Source organism: Carassius auratus, unplaced genomic scaffold (assembly GCF_003368295.1).
Source record: "Carassius auratus strain Wakin unplaced genomic scaffold, ASM336829v1 scaf_tig00018990, whole genome shotgun sequence".
In the NCBI taxonomy this organism is placed as follows: Eukaryota; Metazoa; Chordata; class Actinopteri; order Cypriniformes; family Cyprinidae; genus Carassius; species Carassius auratus.
The window spans coordinates 22,593-33,596 of record NW_020524918.1 but is presented as its reverse complement, the minus strand read 5'-3'; the positions used below and the strand labels follow the sequence as shown (position 1 = coordinate 33,596).

The window sequence follows — 11,004 nt, the reverse complement described above, 5'->3', positions numbered from 1 at the left end:
TGATTTATTTTATGTTTGTGTGTGTGTGTGTTTATTACTTAATATAGTACAGCTAATTTAAATAGTAATATATATATATATATAGAATTGTGTGTGTTATATATACAATATATTTAGGTCATTTAAAAGTACACAAAACAATATTCATCTCTCATTCGTTTTTTTTTTTCTTAGAAACGTGTTTGCATATATGTTTATTGTGTTCTATATAACGTAATCATTTGCTTAATTATATATGGTTCTACACTTTCTCTTATTATCCTATTGAATCCTAGCAAACACTAATGCGAAGTATTCATGTAGCCTATGAAGTTCATTTTTGGGGTCTCCCGGGAATTCTCCCTCTTATGGGTTGGGCTCTATTGAGAACTGCCTCCAGCCGTGGGACAAGCACATTTTTGTCTAGTAAACTCTAGCTAACGCTTTACCCCGCATCTGTCTGCTCGGAAAACAGCTTCATCTACCAAAAATAACTAGTTCAGTTAATTTAAGAATATCCCCGATGATGATATGTGTTTACTGAGCATCTGCGTGGCGCGTGAGCGTGATGGTGAGCTGCCTCTCAGAATTATCTGAAGTTCTTCAAAAAAGAAAGAGATATAATGCTTCTTCAACGAGACGAGCTTCAATGAAACAATGTAAGTGACTTTTCGAGGTTCTTGTACGTTTCTTTGTGAAATTACATACTCGGACTAAAACTCAAGTAAACAAATCTTCAGGTTTTCCCGGTTTAACTGCGCGAACAATAAAGAGCTCTGATCAGGGGAAACATAATGTGCCACAATGTGTTACTACGTTTAATAAATGTTCAGAATACCAATGTTCAATATAACAATAAATAAATAATATCCTACTATTAGAGACTGAGCCGTGAGACAGCTACGTGTTTTATATTTATTTATTTATCTATTTTAGACAACGTTGATATTGTAGATGTTACGTTTATAAAAATGGAAAGTTAATGGTTCTGTTTTATATATAATTGGTGTTGGCTATTGTGCGCATTTTGTTGTATTTGGATGACTTAGAATAGAGAAATATCCATGGCTTAAAGAGTGGGTGTCACATTACAATGGCGGTGGGCAGAAGAAATCCTAATTGGACTTTTGGATCACGCAAATAAAACTGTAAACAACTAAATAGTATTTAAAATGTCTAAATTATAGCTTCCACTCATAGTCTGTCTCTCTCACTATAGTAAGCTGCCTGCCTACACAGCGTTTTGGGCATCAGACATTTGTTGCCCGAGACTGGCTGCTTGATTTCAAGCCACAACCATGAAGTAGGTTAATGTGGAATTTCTTAGGTCATTAGATGAAATGAGCTTGTATCAAGAGAAAAACAAGAGGATAATGAATATCCCATTTAGCCTACCTGTAGTGCTGACAGCTGTAGTGTTTCCGAAGTTAGTGAAGCAATTAACAGCTGTTGATGTACTGTTCAGTTACTTCTAAAGGTTTAACATTTGTAAATCATTAGTGGCTGACAATAATGCAAAATGTTTTTATTATTTTATTGAGCATTATGATTTTCTGGAGTTTTAGCGTTTTGAATACCAGAAGCCTCTGTTTCTGGTTTTCCAACACATTTTTGCCATGATGAATTAAGTTCTTTATTCTGCTTGTACGGTCCTTGAGTCGCTGACCCCCTTCATGTGTATTTACATATGCTTAGGGGGCGTTTCTGAACCAATATGTCATATGTTCTCTTATGTCATGTATTCCATTAATTTTATATGGTGGTCTAAATGGCCTCATTCTCACTCACACAAATGCACCAACTTACAGAGATGATATGAGGCTGTTTATTTAAGGCTTGGAAATTATGTAGTAATCATGATTCTAACAATGATTTAATTTGAGGGTGTTGAGTTGACTTACCCTCTTAGATAAGATTCCCTTCTGGTTTCATGTCCTATTTAATTATTTTGTTCCATCATTGTTGCCTACAAATGAATGCCACTGATGGCATGTTGTGGTTGTTTAATAAAATATGAAGTTAGTGCCCTGTCTATTGTCCTGCTGGCTGATTCTGCCCGATTCTGCGTGCCGAAAATAGAGCTCTCTATTATCTTTTGAACAGTGGTTGTTAAAATGAAACAAGATCTGAGGACCTCACACGGGATCTTGTAACATCACACACTTCAAGTTTTGGCAACAAAAGCTTAACAGATTAGGTGTTATTAACCATAGTATCAAATGAAGCATTGCGATAATCTCATTAAAACATACTCGGTCTCAGATGGAGGGAATTTTCCATTCATTTTATAATAAGGGAAGACATTTATAATCCTAATACAGATGAACAATGCCCAATTACTGCCAAAAAACCGTCTTCATCAGAATAATTTAAGAGGTCTCTAGTGGTGGACATCTCCTGCTGAAGTCTTCGTTTTCCATGGACCTCAGATAATGACTCCCCACAACTCGCCTTCTTGGAAGCAAAATTTCAGACCAGGGATTGTTTGTTAATATCCAATTTCAAATTTAGCATCTTTATGTGGTTTGTAGTGAATAGTCGCAGAAATGTGCAGTTGGTTAATGAGATGGATTTGTGGATTGGTGCTACAAGCTTTGGAACTTTTCTCTTAAATCAAAAGTCTCCAGTTAGAACCAGGAAAGATTTATACAGAACTTTTGTTTTTCTCTAGTTCGTTAGAAAACCATGTATGTTGGGATGTTTCAAAGAACTCAGAAAGGTATTACAAAAGATCTGTTATTTTTAAGTGCATTGTTTGTCAACTTCCCTTTTACGGAAAGCTCTAAAACTTTGGTTGGTGTGCTTGCAGCTAGCCAATAATCTTTTGATAAAAAGTTCTCAGAAGTGCCATTTTAAAGTTGAAAACTGATGCTGGTTGTGTCATTAGTAGTTTTTTTTTTTTTTAAGGAATGAGAGCAGGGACACCTGGGCAATGCTCCATACAGTCCATTATTTATTGTAGATCTGAAGAACCAAAATAGTGATGCAATCTGATCAGGTTTTAGACTACAATCATTGATTTTAAAGGGATGTTGAGAAGGTTATTTTGTACTGTATATATTCAGTATCCTGACATCTTTTTGAACAGGGATGGACATTGGAAAGTGTATGTATTGTAATGTTAACAATAGTTTAAAGGGATAGTTCACCAAAAGTAAAATTTCAGGCTAATGTTGTTCCAAACCTGTGACTTTATATCTCTTTGTAAGAAAAGAATAAAATCTTTTGAAAAAGATGCGTATTTATTTTATTTTTTTTGCCATACACGGAAGTCAGTGGAGTCCAGTGACTTTCAAAATAACTTATTTTGTGTGTGTTTTATACAGTCATAAGACGTGAAGTTGAGAAGTTTTAATGATATCAGAATTAATTTTTTTTGGATGAACTATCCCTTTAAACGGCATATGAAATGAGAGTAGTTTTAAAAATTGTGATTCTCTTTTTTTTAGACACTGCTTTTCTAATATAGCTAAAATGCTGTTTCTAGGTATGCTTCTGTTTATTTTCGCAGCTATGATATTTTTTACATGCATGAACTTCTTTAATAGATAACACACTATATATAAATGGTTCTCTTATGTTTTTTTTAGCCTCTGGTTTCCTGTCATTTCAAGTTCTGCTTTGTAAATCGTGGTGAACTCTTCTGTAAACCTCACCAACCGTGATCTTTTTCAGCAAACTTATTATGGCTGACATGGGAGAGTGATTACTCATTATGTAACGGGGCAGTTTTTGCATGGCTGCGGTCACTGTTCTGACAAGGAAAAAATGGTTTCCATGCCACAAATACATCATTTAAACTTTCAAAGTTCTCCCAAATTATAGACGCATGAATAAAGATATTGTACTCCTCTGTGTGTGAGTGAGTGAGAAAAGCTAATGCGTGAAGTTTTATGCCAGTTTCTATGTATGAAGTGTTTTAAAGCAATGGCTAAGAAAACCAGAAACAACAATTCGTGGTGCTATTTGCATTTTTGGTGCAAATAAAATCAAATGTATTTCCAAACATCCGTTGCGTCAAATGATGTTCCTGGCCTTAACTGCAATCCATTTAATGAAACCTCTAATGCAGTTGTGGTTTTCATTACACTGTACTAAAATTACGTGTAAGTAATAAATTGAATTGTGGTTTTGTTTTGAAATGAAATTTTCTAAATCTGATTGGCAGGATTTCGTTCATCAGTGCTAGGTGGTGGAGATGGAAGTTCCAGAATACTCTCGCAGTTTTCCTGCTGCTGATCTGCTTTTTGGTCCCAGGTAAAGGAGCTCTAGAGTTATAAATGAAAAATGTTCTAATGCAAATAGTGTGTTATCTGGAATTGTAATCCATAGTTAAGTTCAGATCTGAGTTTCTATGTATATTGATTGCTCATCATGCTAATCAACATTGCTTCCATTTCATTAATTCATCTTTTCCTTTTTTTAATGTCTTTTTTCATATTTTCAATTTACGTATTTCACTGTTTCTGTATTAATTTTATATATGTACAAGTTTTCTCAGCTTCCTTGCATGTTTAAATTACTTTTTTTTGCATTTCTTGCTCTTTTTTTTATCACCTTTAACTTGCTTTTGTTGTCCTTGTCCTTGCATTCTGTTTGCCAAGAAAGTCACAACCAGTCATACATGAAAAATATCTCAACGTGTCCTCCATATATTAAAAAAACTGGATCCAAGGGTGAGATCTGGCTTTGTCAGTGGTCTCACAGCATGCATTGGTGGGCTCAAATATTTACGGTGACTGCTTCTGTTTGTAGGCCAGTCATTGCGCACAACATTTGCTGTTTTTGTGAAGCTGAGATAATCTTTGCTTCTCCCGAAGCTGAGTTATTATTCAGACGTGTTATTAAGGATTTCAATACTTAAAAAAATGCCTTTAACTGGCAGCTTGAATCCTTAATCGGTCTCTTGTTGCTGAATTTAAGTTCCCTGTGCACTGCATATGAAAAGCACGTGTCTTTTTAATATTAGTCACATACCATGGCTCGCCTGATTTGTTCGTACTGTTATATTGGTCCAAGTAGGAACATTTATGGTCTTTGGATGCCTGTCAGAAATGGTTTAGCGCAATGCTGGGAATCAGCATCAGGGAAATTTCTAAAGCGCTTTAATAGTTTAAACAACGGACATCGGAGTGCTAAAACACGTTCAAAACAATGAAATTCAATTAATGTAAGCCACAGAAAAAACTAATAATGGAATAATGTTGTGCGGAGAAGGCCAAGGGCAATTTTGAACATCATTTTAGGATGCACGCCTCTCTTAGGCATTTCAGCCCTCATTTAAATCACGCCCAAATCAAATATTGCTCAAACTTGGAAAATTCTTGGTGAAATAACTTGTTGATTAGGTCCGATTTGTCACGTTCAGTAAACGGCGTGCACAGACTCTCGTTTCCAGACATGGAATCTTTACTATCCCCGTGCAAGAGCTTGTCATTAAAACCAGATGTGATTATTGCCCATAGAGAGACCAACCCCTGTGTGCATAAAGTTCACAATATGCTTTTGTTGCTTGTTTTTATACTGAAACCACAAATGTACACACAACATGTCACATGTTTGTTCTTGGATGCCCTTGTTTTTCTGCCATGCTCTATAAGCTAAGGAGCCATGGGTGTGTTTATAGAGTTAAATCTCACTGGATCCTTATAATAGCTGCTCCATGCTGATCAAAAGCAATGCAAAAAAAAAGTGTTCAAGTGATGGACTTAATTATGGAATAGTTGCCTCAAAAATGAAAATTTTCACCCTCATGTCATTCCAAGCCCATATTATTTTTTCTTGATTCCATAAAAAACGAAATAAAATTTTGGGCATAATGAACTAAGCTCTTTATTCCCCATGCAGTGAAAAAAACAGATTTGAAAGCTTATCTTTTAAGCTTATTTAAGCTTATAATTCTGTGATTCTGAATAATAAAAAGCCTCATAAAACTGTCACAAAGGTAGTCACATTTATATTTTAGTGTGAGAATTATTATAAGGCTTATCTCATGGACTACTTTATTGACCTTCACTTCATCAGCAGGCATTTCACAACAGTGCTCACATCCCATATAGCAAGCTTTTTTAATTTTATTTATTTTTCTTTTATTTTTTTGCCCTGGCATAGTAAGAATACAACTGGTGCATATACATCTCTGAGGATGACTTTTATGGTATTTTGTGTTTTTTTGTTGTTGTTGTTCATATGAACACTGGACACAGTGCCTTGGATCTCCTTTTGTTTTTCATGAAAGAAAGAAAATTATACAGGCATCCGTAATGACAGAGAGCTTACTAAATGATTAGCATTTTTGGGTGAATTGTTAATTGCCGTTTGGCAGATGAATGCAGCACACCTTAAGGTACAAGACTGCCAAGAGAATGAACGAAATGAGACACTTCAGGATTAAAGCTTTCGCAAAATGTGACGCTGTTGAAAAGGCTATTTTTATTCTCCCTGGACTTTTTAGCCTGAGATCCCTGTATCTGGCATTCCATCTTCTGGCCTTCTTCTAAAAGGACACTTTGAGATCAAAGCTCTCCATTTCTCCTGTGAAATCACTGAACAGATTGACCTTCACTTCCTCAACATTCACTTCACAACACTGCGCAAATCCTATCATATCACCAGTATTACATTTTTATTTTTTTGGAGGACCAGGATCTGAGCAGCACCATAATATTGTGCCGGGTTAGAGCTGTGGCTTTTGTAGCACAGTTGGTTGTGCTTCTTTTTACTGTGGCCCATTCCGACAGCTATGAAACAGCAGGATATTCCAGTAGCGTGATTCCGTCCAATAGTGATTTCAGCCTCTTTCTGCAAAACACTTACAGGCCACTTGTCAAAAGCTGATCCCATTCCTTGCTTGTTTAAACCCCAGGCATGATGGCGGAAAGAATTATCTTTTTTTCCCCCTCACCTCCTTCCTTGTTTTTGCTGGACAACTGTTACGAATTTTCCAGCGTTTTCTGTCCCAGGTGTGTTGATGGGGTCTTGTTTGGTGAATTTTGTATTGACCCAGTTCTGACTGGTCTGACATTCTGATTTGTGCAATGTATTCGATCCTTCAGAGGGGACCAGGAGAATGCAAATGTGTAGAAACTTTAGCTTACGCTCCAATAAAATGGGTCTGCTGTACATTTATGAAGTGTTGTTTGCATGTAGAATGTCTGCTGGCTTTTCATCGTGAAATGAAATTAAAAATGAGGTAGTTACATGTATAAAATCTATTTACTTTAACTGTTTTATAGTTTACAACTTGCAGCACTACAGCCAAAGATTGTTTTGCCTGGGAACCGTAACAAATAATGTGCTATACTTTTATTAAATTCAGATTCACTCTCCAAAAGTAATTTTTTATAACATATTTTGACTTTTCTTAATTTAAGTTTAATTTAAATTTGGCTTGAATGCTGGCACAGGGCTATGGGAAACAAGCACTAGCGAAAATTTCTTATAATCTTTTTCCATTATAAAATGATCTGTTAATTTTGGCACACGGTATCACTTTTGCAAGAAAAAGTGTGTGTGTATAGCAATTATGTATAGTATAGTTAGTAATTTGTGTCCTAATGACATTTTTTTATGTTCAGTCATGTTTACCATGTACTATATTTGGTTTGGACCTGATTTAAAGTTATAAAAGAACACTTAAGATGGCTAAAAATTATTTAAATTCAGACAAAACCTGCAGTTTAAGTTTAAATGTAAGTTTAAAATTTTAATATATTAATATTATTTTTATTTGTTATGAATAAATTTTATATATATATATATATATATATATATATATATATATATATATATACCAAGCTCTAAAATGTTTTGTCATGTAGAAATAATAAGAGTAAATAAAAAAATTTAAAATAAAATTCCTTAACCAGTAAATCACGAACAACTGGAAAAGCTATGACACATATACAAAAACTTTCTTCCAAATTTGTTGGAGTGAACAAATTTCATAATTTGCAAAATTAGTGGTGAGTAGTGGGTTTTCTTTTGATTCTATAAAAGCTTTTAGATGTCACCACTTCTAAACAGAATCAGAAAGGAGAAAAGTGTGTAGTATTGGCTTCTTGACTCTTTGGATTGAAATTTAAGTGGTCTGAAATTTAGCCTTTGTATCTACTGTCCACTCTAGTGAGCACAAGGCACGTAATGATAATCTTGGCTGTAGTTTGTGTCCCTTTAAACGGAAGATAATTTTCCCTTTCTAGGATGGATGCTCTTTATCCTTCTATTAGTGAGCCGTTCTCAGGATTAAATGGCTCCAATTTTATTGTTCCTCATATGGAATCTGTCAAAAGCCATCAAATCCCATATTTCCTGTTTCTGCTGAGGTATGATGACTATACCTGTGAGTTAATTACTATCAGTAACCCTTTTTATGGCCACTAGTGAAGAACTTGGATGTTTCATGCAAAGAGTTTTAAAATTTCATGCATGAAAATTGAATTTGTTGTTCTCAACAGTATCATTACTGTAAAGGAAAAATTGTTACTGCGGAAAAAAATAAATAACTGATGGAATATTATTTACTTGGAGAGCACATTATAAATCACTGAAATTAGTTTGTCCTTTGACTGTTGGAATGGGTTATGAAATTTAACCTTCAGTACTGTTTGTTTACTTGCATCAAACTTGTCCTGATGAAGCCACTGCATCTTGAGAAAGTTGAATTGCCCAGAGCTGCTCAATTTGCCAAAAAGTTCTGTGGTTTTTGCTTATGTGCTTTTTGGGATTGCATGAACAGAGGCCATTGTCTCTGAGTCAAGACTTTTTTTTTTCATTGAAGTCTTCATATCCGAGAGTTGCCTTAAGGGATCTTAAAGGATATGGTCAGTGACGTTGATTATAAGTCTATCAAATGGCTTAAGATTCTAGGTCGTCTTTATGAGGAAATGACTCTGGGATTCCTTTAGTAGTAACTTACCATATCTCGACCAAACTTGATATCTGTTTTTCTCCCCTTCTGTCCTTGTCGTTGCACTAACCCAGCAGCCGTCTAAACGCATCTTCCTGTCACCTGATTCCTCTCCTGTCCTTGGCCCCTGCTAATACCTGTCCTTTGCAAGCTAAAGTGACATGTGACCTGTTTGCTTGCAGTAGCACAGAGCTGCCAGAGTAGCGTCAACTGCACTGTGGTGCTCACCGACTCCCAGGGGTCTTTTACCTCCCCCTGCTACCCCCAATGACTACCCATCCAGTCAAGCCTGCAAGTGGACCATACAGGCCCCAACTGGCTTTATAGTGCAGATCGCCTTCCTAGATTTTGAGCTTGAGGAAGCACAAGACTGCATCTATGACCACATCAATATCAGCACTGGCACGAGTGATGCCAAATTTTGTGGCTTAACACCCAATGGACTAACTCTCAACTCCAGTGACAATGTGATGGAGGTTTCCTTTAAATCAGACTTTAGTATCCAAAAGAAAGGCTTCAATATCAGTTACAAGCAAGGTATGTTTAATAAATGACGAGCTCTTCACAGCATGTTTATTTATCTTAGATGTTTTAATTGATACTTTTTGATAATTAATTAATCAATTTTAAGACCTAATTTAATGTATTAATATTTTATTCATTATTATTTAATAATTTATAATAAAAATTGTATCCAATTTTTATTATAAATTACTGGCATCCAGTAAACCCTGTTAGGGTTTACTGGATGCCAGTAATTATGTTTTGCTGTAGTTTTGTGGTTTAAAAAAGTAATTTCACAGCGTGACTGTGAAAGCAGCGTTTTAATTTAATGAATAAACATCAGACCTTATAGAAAGCAGTATTATCAAGATTGCATTGCTAAACTCTGCCGCTCTGTTTCATATCACAGCTGCTATCATGTTGCTTTGCCATTCACGCTATCAATATCATCTCATTGTGTTCTTATGACCACAGTCACAAACATTTAACTATACGGAGTTATTAAGCACTTCTCTTATTCTGTCAATCAGTTTTCAGTCTACCAACTTTTTTTATTTTTTATTATTAATTTAATTGATAAGATTATGGTTGTTTTCAGATAATATTAAATTGTTTCTATTTCATGCTTATTGGCTTAATTTCTTCTTCATAAACATACAGATCCCTGTTTCCAAAACAGAGTCAAAAGTAAAACGTACGCTTCATGTTCAAAATTTTGGTTTCAGTTTTTAAATATTTTTGAAAGAAGAAGAAGTCTCTTATGCTCGCCCAGGCTCCATTTATTTGACTATAATACAGTAGAAATATTAATGTTTTGTGCAATTTTACAAGTAACTGTTCTATATTTTAAAATGTTTAAACCAAGAATGCAATTTATTCCTGTGACACGAAAGCTGAATTTTCAGTGTCACATGATCCTTCAGAAATTATTCTAATAGGCTGAGTAATAATTACAAGAAACAAGTTACAAGAAAATAATGATTTTCTGTAGAATTTGTGCAGCAAGGAAAGAGTTTGGTAAGTCATTGTATTTATTTAGAATAATATATCTTTTTGAGAGCAAAACTAAAACATTCACTTTTGTCTAGGTGCACTATCAGGCAACAAGGGTACCTGTATAAATTACCAGATGCAATTATGTTCAATGAAAAAGAACACACTCTTGCAAAACAAAACAACCTGCAAAAAATAACCTTTGTTATGAAGTCAGACAGATGTGAAGGTACCCATTAGTACCCAGCACTTGACAGATTTAGACACCGTATTTTCTATTACCCTCCCAGTGAAACGGGTTTGAAATGAAACCTTTTTGAAATCAAGTTCATTAGTGTTTAGCATGCAGCAAAGCTGTTACCCATTCTGTGATCCTTCAATAGCGTCAGATGTCTGGTTATGTCAAAAAGCATCACAAATATAGAGTGCAGGGATCTAATAGTCCAAATGGAGGTGTATTTTTCCATTCCAAATTGCTTGTGGTTTTTATTCCGAGACGGCCAACAGAAACAAACTTCCGCCAATTTAAATGAAATGTGTCAGCAAATATGACATAAAAGAGGTGTTTTAGCATAGGCAAACTAATATGACTGTGCGTTTTGGAAGAAGTTTAATAAGCT

The 11,004-nt window shown here is 35.0% G+C and overlaps 1 pseudogene; it reads left to right on the top strand.

Annotated features, from left to right (window-relative positions):
• Window positions 1-547: 547 nt before the first annotated feature.
• The window catches only part of LOC113076126 (adhesion G-protein coupled receptor G6-like), a 32,603-nt pseudogene continuing 22,146 nt past the window's right edge, over window positions 548-11,004 (top strand).